The sequence below is a fragment of the Octopus bimaculoides genome, chromosome 11, assembly GCF_001194135.2.
Source record: "Octopus bimaculoides isolate UCB-OBI-ISO-001 chromosome 11, ASM119413v2, whole genome shotgun sequence".
Taxonomy (NCBI): Eukaryota; Metazoa; Mollusca; class Cephalopoda; order Octopoda; family Octopodidae; genus Octopus; species Octopus bimaculoides.
The window spans coordinates 51,473,212-51,481,673 of record NC_068991.1 but is presented as its reverse complement, the minus strand read 5'-3'; positions in this window follow the sequence as shown (position 1 = coordinate 51,481,673).

The following is an 8,462-nucleotide window of genomic DNA, read 5'->3' as shown; positions in this document are numbered from 1 at the left end:
GCTAAACATAGAGGGAACAAACAAAAACAGACGAACGGATTAAGTCGATTACATCGACCCCAGTGCGTAACTGGTACTTAATTTATCGACCCCGAAAGGATGAAAGGCAAAGTCGACCTCGGCGGAATTTGAACTCAGAACGTAACGGCAGACGAAATACCGCTTAGCATTTCGCCCGGCGTGCTAACGTTTCTGCCAGCTCGCCTGTGTGTGTGTGCGCGTGCGTGCGTGCGTGTGCGTTTTGCTGTTCACTGACAAAAATTCGTGCTGCATTACTTTTGCGAAGTTTTGTCAGTGAGCAGGTCGCGATTTCAAAGCGAAGAAAATATTTTGACACAAATGAAATTTTAATGTTGAGGCGAAACTGGTACTACTTATATACAGGGGTCTTTTAACGATACTACTTAAATACAGAGGTATTACTTAAATACAGGTATTACGTACAAAGCATTTAAAATGTACGCTGTGTGGACGTGTAATGACTTCCTAACCTTAACCCTAAAACTAACCCTCCCATTCATATCGTTACGTAGATGCATCGGGACCGCTGTATTTAAGTAGTGCCATGAAATTAACGGTTTCTGTGTGTCCTTGAATGTCTTACAAACGTCTACGCTGCAATTGCTTTTGTTCCAGCACACGATCTCAGATCAAGTCACTTGCTATACAATTACATATCCGTAATTTTTAAAAATCACTGTGGATAAATCCTAATAATGACCTTCACAGGCTCTCCAATATTTTCATTTCTAAACAGAAACAATCGAGGGCAAGGAGCGGTGTTGCAAAAAAAAAAAAAAAATTAATAATTTCTCAAATTTTCTTTTTTTTTATAGCATATAAATGTATTATGGAGGCGCAATGGCCCAGTGGTTAGGGCAGCGGAGTCGCGGTCATAGGATCGCGGTTTCGATTCCCAGACCGGGCGTTTTGAGTGTTTATTGAGCGAAAACACCTAAAGCTCCACGAGGCTCCGGCAGGGGATGGTGGCGAACCCTGCTGTACTCTTCCACCACAACTTTCTCTCACTCTTTCTTCCTGTTTCTGTTGTACCTGTATTTCAAAGGGTCAGCCTTGTCACACTGTGTCACGCTGAATATCCCCGAGAACTACGTTAAGGGTACACGTGTCTGTGGAGTTCTCAGCCACTTGTACGTTAATTTCACGAGCAGGCTGTTCCGTTGATTGGATCAACTTGAACCCTCGACGTCGTAAGCGACGGAGTGCCAACACACAAATGTATTATGGGGAAAAATATTGAAAAACAATACATGCGAGAGTGATAAAGAAACAACGAGGAAGGTTGTCTTTGAATATGCTAGAAACAACAGCCAAATCGCCCTTAAATCACTCACTTTCTTTCCCTGAAAATATTAACAATTTAAAGAAAAATGCTCTTCCCATGGTTTTGAAGTGCAAAAAAACAAAACAAAAAAACTGGCGGAGGTAGGTCTGAAGTGGGATGATTAGGTTAGGAGTACATAAGAAAAAGAGTTTACAAAACTTTTTCATACAGAGATGCCTCCCCACCCCCATCATTTCGAAGACTGTGGTTTAAAAAAAAATTAAGAAAAGCCCTGAAAAAGTTTTCCCCACAAATTTCTTTATAATCCTAATGTATGCCATTTGAAAGGGATTTCTATAACATTTCATTAAAAGATACCCGTTATGAGGGGAAAAAAGTCAGTTCGTGTGAATTTTCCAAAACTCCTCTCTCCACCCCATCCAAAAAAATTCTCTCTCATAGATTCCTATATACTCTGAAGCCACAACATCTAAGCGGTATTTTCAGAAAATTTTGTTAAAAAGTATCCATTTTTCAGGATGTCATAAGTAAAAAAAAGTCGAAGGCGTATACATTTGTAGTAATGCCTTTTATTTATACGACTTCTATGATTCCACTGCTCCTCTTATAGGTCCATAGTTTGCATTGGACAGACCACACTGAATTTCTACCTACTTCTTTCCGACATAATGAGCGAGGCCATTTCCCTGATGGAAACTGTGTCCTATCTGTTCTCCCGTTTCATAGTACCTTAGTCTTTATTAAGTTAACTTTCAGGTTCTTTGATTGCAGATTGTGCTTCCATGCCCGGATTTTCTTCTCTAATCCCACAGCAGGTTCATCTATACGAACAAAATCATCAGCATATTGGAATTCTCACATGGAACTGGTTTTAAATTCCTAGAGGACTATCATTTATGTCTGTACCCCAACCCCAACCCAATCTATCCTTATCAAGCTTACCCCACAACTCCTCTTCCTATCATCTATCTCCCCATCACTCTTTTAACCATGGCACTGACACTATTGACTCAGCCTCTTTAATTATATGAAACCTGAACTGCACATATTTCATGCTCCACTTATCCCTATACTCGGAACCACTTCCCTTGTCACTCATTCTACATTTTTAATATCATCCTTACAACTTTATTTTCTATTGACTGCCCTTTTTTTAGCCTGAACACTTACCTCATATCCAGTATAAAAGGCCTTTCCATCCTATTGCACATCTCCACGACTGTGCAATAGTTTATTTTCCGTAAATTAAAATTTTGCTGCTCCTCTCCCTGATCTTGTTTCAATCAACAAAAAAAACCGCTGTGTGCAAAATTTTAGCTCAATCGGACAACTGCTAGGCGACCTCCAAACGCCTTGAAGTTGGAACATAGTATACGCAACGATTAATTCTGTTCAAAAGCAGTATACTGTTCCCAATCTCGACCATTTTCTTTTTTCTTAGAGAAATTTATGTGGACACATCCAGGCAACCCCAACAAATGTTTAAAAACGTTCTGAATCAAATTTGAAATAGCACGAAAAACCTAAGAAATATTAGGTTTTCTTAGTAAAGCACACAACTTCTATAAGAGAAACGCATTTTTATTTACAACAATAATTTCTCTAGAATCGATTACATAACGTGAACACTGAACACTGGATATTGAACATTACTTTTGCATAAGAGAGGATTTAGTGGTAGTTGGGTGTGTTTTACGGTTTTCGGTAACGACCCGTAAAACAAATTGTTTCTCAGTTTCATCTTTTGTGAGAATGTTATTGCAATCCTGAAAGCGTTTGGTACCTCTTTCTGCAACATCATTCACAACAACTGTCTTCTCATGTTTTTCAAGTCCACTTTTGTAACCAGAATAATCCTTCCGTGTTGTGTCGAGCAAATCGGTACTGATAGAATATCTCGTGAAGAAAGTTTTGTAGCAGGAGTTACAAAAGACGAAAAGTCGATGTTTGTAAGGGAAGAAAAGTAATTTTGGTGCAGAATGTACCACTTCAGTTGGTTTTTTGCTTCTTCCTCTTCTTCACCTTTGTCTGCTTCCAGAATAAGTTGAACAATATTTGCTTTACCCTTTGTTGGAACATTGTCATCAAATATGGATAGAGCAGTTTTGGGAGCTAAGTACAAGACATGGCTGGAAAATGTTTTCACAGCAACCTTACTGATTTCTGGATCAATATCCTGATAATTTATCAGTCGATGCATGAATAGGAAATCAGGATAAGGTGCTTTAATTGCTTCTGATGACAGAAACCAGGCTCGAACGTACACTCGAGCAAGAAAAATACATATTCTTCTTAAAGAATCCCCAAGAGATAACTGAAATTGATCTTGAAACAGGTAAATCTTGAATGTATAAGTTGCTTTTGACATTCATCTAGCATGACCTACAGCTCCTGGCATACGAAATGATATCCCATTCTTCGGAATGCTGTGAAGAAAGATCATCGTTAACGCCATCAATTCTCGGTAATCATCTCGCTGTTATTTCTGCGTAGAAATATAGTATTTAAGAAATCCAAGAATGGTAGAGCAGACATCATTAGGTACTACGTTGCTACCAGTTATGTAAACCTTCTTGTTGAGTTTCGTCTAGGTTACGTTTCTCCAAATCTTTTGTCTCGACCAGAAGTTGCACCCATCAGTGAGTCGAAACAGCTCCTAAAAACTAACTAAAAAATGTGACGATGGCAAAGGAAATACAACAGGTCGCAATTGAACAATTTTTCTAGATTTATACAGGCACCATTTACTCGACCTGTGTTGCTTGTTGTCGTATCACAGAAAAGTACTTGAATTTTGTCAGTTATACCCCATTTCTCCACTGTTTGGTAAACAGCCAATTGCTTGCTGTTCTCCTGAAGATGTTGGAGTTTCAGGGACTCCAAGCAATTGCTCCTTGCCTTGAAAAGTTACTATTATTGCCAGTATATCAACCTTTTCAACGCCTGTGAGTGCTGGGAGCAGCTTTCCATTTCAGTGCAACACTAATTCTTGACAGTCGTTTAGGTTAAATTTGTGCTGTGTTTCTGTGTCTCGCTTCTCTAAATTTTTTTCTAAGGCGTTGAAAAGAAGTGCGATTTATTACCAGGTTTTCAGTATCACGCCTGAAACCCTCTGCAGCAGCCATTAATATGTAACCGCCATTCCTGTCAGTAATTTTGCAACTATCAAAAACTTCAGAGAGACGGGGAGTAAAAAAACTACTATGTAACTCGAGTTGCTGGAACAGTTATTGCTGCTGCGGTTGTTGCTGTTGCTGTTACTTGCTGAACGATGACAAGAATTTTCATTGTCGTCACCACCACCACTGCTTTGGCTGCTTGATGTTGAATCATCAGTTTCTGATGTAGCAAACTGATGAATAGCAAAATTTTGTTCTATTTCTTCATAGGAGCTTTTTTCCTGACAGTTTCCATTGAAGTGCACTTCAGTGCTCTTTCTTACTTGTGTTTTAGTTTTTGATCTACACCAACCATAGAGCCCAGTCATCTCTTTTGGCGCTGAAACATTAAGAGCTTCTTATCCTCTTCAATTTTCATCTGTCCCAAAGCATCTGAATGAGCTATGTCAAAGAGATCGTCCATCATTTCCACAAAAAGTTCTGTTTTTCTTTTTCGTTGCCTGCAGTTCTAGCCAAATTTTTCTGTAAATTAATGAAAATAGATTAAATTATAGAAATTTAGTTTAACTTATGCATAATTTAGGTATTTTAGTTTTTTAATTATTTAGACTTTATAATTTTTCCAGTAAATGGTATACTACAGCGGGTGTGGGCATACACATATGTGTTCGTTAGCATGTTTTCTTTCTTTCATGTATTGGTTAATTTCGTGGGCCTTTAAGTTTGCATGCGGTGAATGTAGGAGTAGAATGTGTATGAGAACTTATACTGGGGGTGCCGGAAAACAGTCTATTGGGTAAGTGTCTGCCGTCTATTGGGTAAGTGTCAGAGCGTGTATGTTTGTGGCTGCGTTAGTGTATGTTCTGGTCAAACTCTTTGCCTGACTCCAGGGTATTAGGTGGAAGGCCGACGTTGGGGAACTGGTGGTTATAGTCATGATGGGGAACGCAGGTATGATAGGATGTACTTCCTTTCATGTAAGCAACAACTAAATTTTACTTCTGCTATTCAGGTAAATACCTGGGTGTTGGTTGCACTTTAAAATCACTCTTTTCTCAGTCATGCATAACCTGCACCTCCTGCTACTATTGAAGTACGGTTTACATTTCTCTAGGATCTTCCACTTTATGCTGTGCTCGGTGGAACTTTCTTTCAAAGACCAGACGTGCTTGGCCAAGGTTGTGACGTTACGTCTCTCTGGGATGTTGAAAGAGGACTCGTGGTTGTTATAGCGGGTACTGAAGGGTCTTCAGTTGCTCCCTCATACATTCGCACGTTTGGTTGCCCATTTGGTCCTATGGTGGTTACAGACTTAGTAGGCATTTATATACTGTTTAGATTAAGTAGGGAATTTCCTGAGTTGGGAGTGGGGTCTAAATAAAGATGATGCATTTTTCACTCTGGGTAACTCCTCTAATAGTCAGATTGATAAGTATAAGAAAAGATTCTTCAAATTTTTTAAGAATATAGGTTATCCATATCTATTGAAAACGAACACAATTCCGCTAACTTCCTCGATATTACTTTATATCTCAGTGAGGGAACATACAAACCTTACGATAAACCTAGCATAAACTTAAGATACATCAACAGAAACAGCACTCATCCTAGAAGTATAACCCAGAAAATAGTTGAAAATGTGTCTGCAGGTATTTCGAACTTATCTGCCAATGAAGAAATCTTTAAGCAAAATGAAAACTTTTACAACCTAGCACTGAGAAGGGCAAGATACAGAGAAAAGTTAAGATTTTAATAAAAGAATACATAGATATTGGTAATGATGATAATAAGAAAGATAATTTAAAATAATAAGTAATAATAGTTTAAGATTATATGGAATTTAAAATAGTAAGGATAAAAATAATGTCATGATACTCTTTTACTCTTTTACTTGTTTCAGTCATTTGACTGCGGCCATGCAGGAGTACTGCCTTTAGTCGAGCAAATCGACCCCGGGACTTATTCTTTGTAAGCCTAGTACTTATTCTATCGATCTCTTTTTGCCGAACCGCTAAGTGACGGGGACATAAACATACCAGCATCGGTTGTCAAGCAATGCTAGGAGGACAAACACAGGCACACAAACACACACACACATATACATATATATACATATATACGACGGGCTTTTTTTAGTTTCCATCTACCAAATCCACTCACAAGGCTTTGGTCGGCCCGAGGCTATAGTAGAAGACACTTGCCCAAGATGCCACGCAGTGGAAGTGAACCCGGAACCATGTGGCTGGTAAGCAAGCTACTTACCACACAGCCACAACAAAATTGAATAATACACAGTAAAGAGAATAGCAATGACACTAATAAAATAGAACCGTATAAACTAACAAGTAAACCTATAAATAAAAACTTTCGTATAAAGCTCTCAAATAGGACTGATAATAAGTATATAAACCCTCCTATCAAAAATACTACAACAGATAGGGAATATGATGTAAAGCATCCTAAATATGCAAACCAGAGACATAAAAAAAACACATCTAGTATGAATAATAATAACCTCTCTAAAGATAAACTATGTGATAACACAGAATGGTATATTATTTTCTTTGGTAAACAAATTAGTTGTAACGTTCCAAAATTATTCTATTTGGCTGTTAAAAAATATTTTCCGAAATATAGCAGGTATTATCAAATTTTTAACGCACATAAAATGAGAATAGCTTTTTCAAACAGTAAAATCACAACACAAAGCGCGAAATCATTAAATAATTTCTACGAGAAGGAAATTAACTATTACCAAAATTTAATATATAATTGTAACGAAATGGGTGTGGTTGGTGGAGGTAACATCTCGAATAATAAATATAATAAAGCAAATAGTGCAAGGGAAGTAACTGATAAAAACTCTATGACGGCGTTAGAGAGAGTAAATATGCACGCTAGAAAGAGCAGCAATGAGAAAATAAGTAATCAAAATAGAGATAGTAACCAAATGCGTAGTAACAGGGAAATTAATGATAGAGATGTAGCGAGTACTAACTCAAACACTATAAAGGAAAGTGGTACCCAAAATCTTGAAAATAAAAAACATGAGTAAATAAATTAGAGCATAAAATGAACGAAACTAGGAATATAAAATATCAAGTAGTAAAAGGAGATAAAGAAAGTAGAATTAGGGAAAAGAGTTGTGATTGCGCAACAAACAAATTATGCCCGTCAAAATTAAAGAAACTGTACAGGTGTAAAGTTATTTCAGAGGGACAGGTGTATTTCATCATAGGTGCTAGCGAGACCTTTATTAAACGTAGAATAGCTAATCCCGAACTATCGTTTAGGGATAGAAATAAGAAAGATAGTACGAGTTTAAGTACATTAATTTGGTCAATAAAAGATAATAGTAAAGAATATACAATTAACTGGGAGATAATTAGTAGAGCCAAGCCGTATAGTAGAGGAAGTAAACGCTGTGAACATTTGTAGAAGAAATTTACTAAATTCTTACATCAAAATTTAATTTGAAAAATCATAGGCAAGGAAGCACGTTAAGATGTATTCATCAATCGAAGTGTACCTTTAAGAGATTTAAATAATTGCATGATACATCCTATTAAAATTAAAATTAAGTAAATTATAACAAATAAAGAACTTAATTAAATCAAAACCCAACATAAATTAAAGTAAAATTTTAGAGAGTTGAAAACGAAGCCTAAGTTGAATAAAATTAACTACAAGAAAAATATTAAATTAATTTTAAAATTAACAAGTAAAAAATAGATTAATAATTTTTTATTATTATTATTATTATTCAGTAGTTTTATTTTTATAACGTGCTTTCACTTCACTACCGAGCGCAGCTCTGTGCGCCTTGGGTATGTGCTGTGGTTTGCTGTGGTGCTCTTATGTTTACTGTATTGAAAGTGTTTTGCGTAGAATGTGTGCAGTACCCAGTAGTGCAATTTTCTGTATGTTATATATATTTGTAAGTCCTGGTGTTTTTGTTATGTATTTGTCTGAATATTTTTTTATTATACCTAAGGCACCTACTATGATAGGAATTGTTTCTGTTTTTAGATTCCACA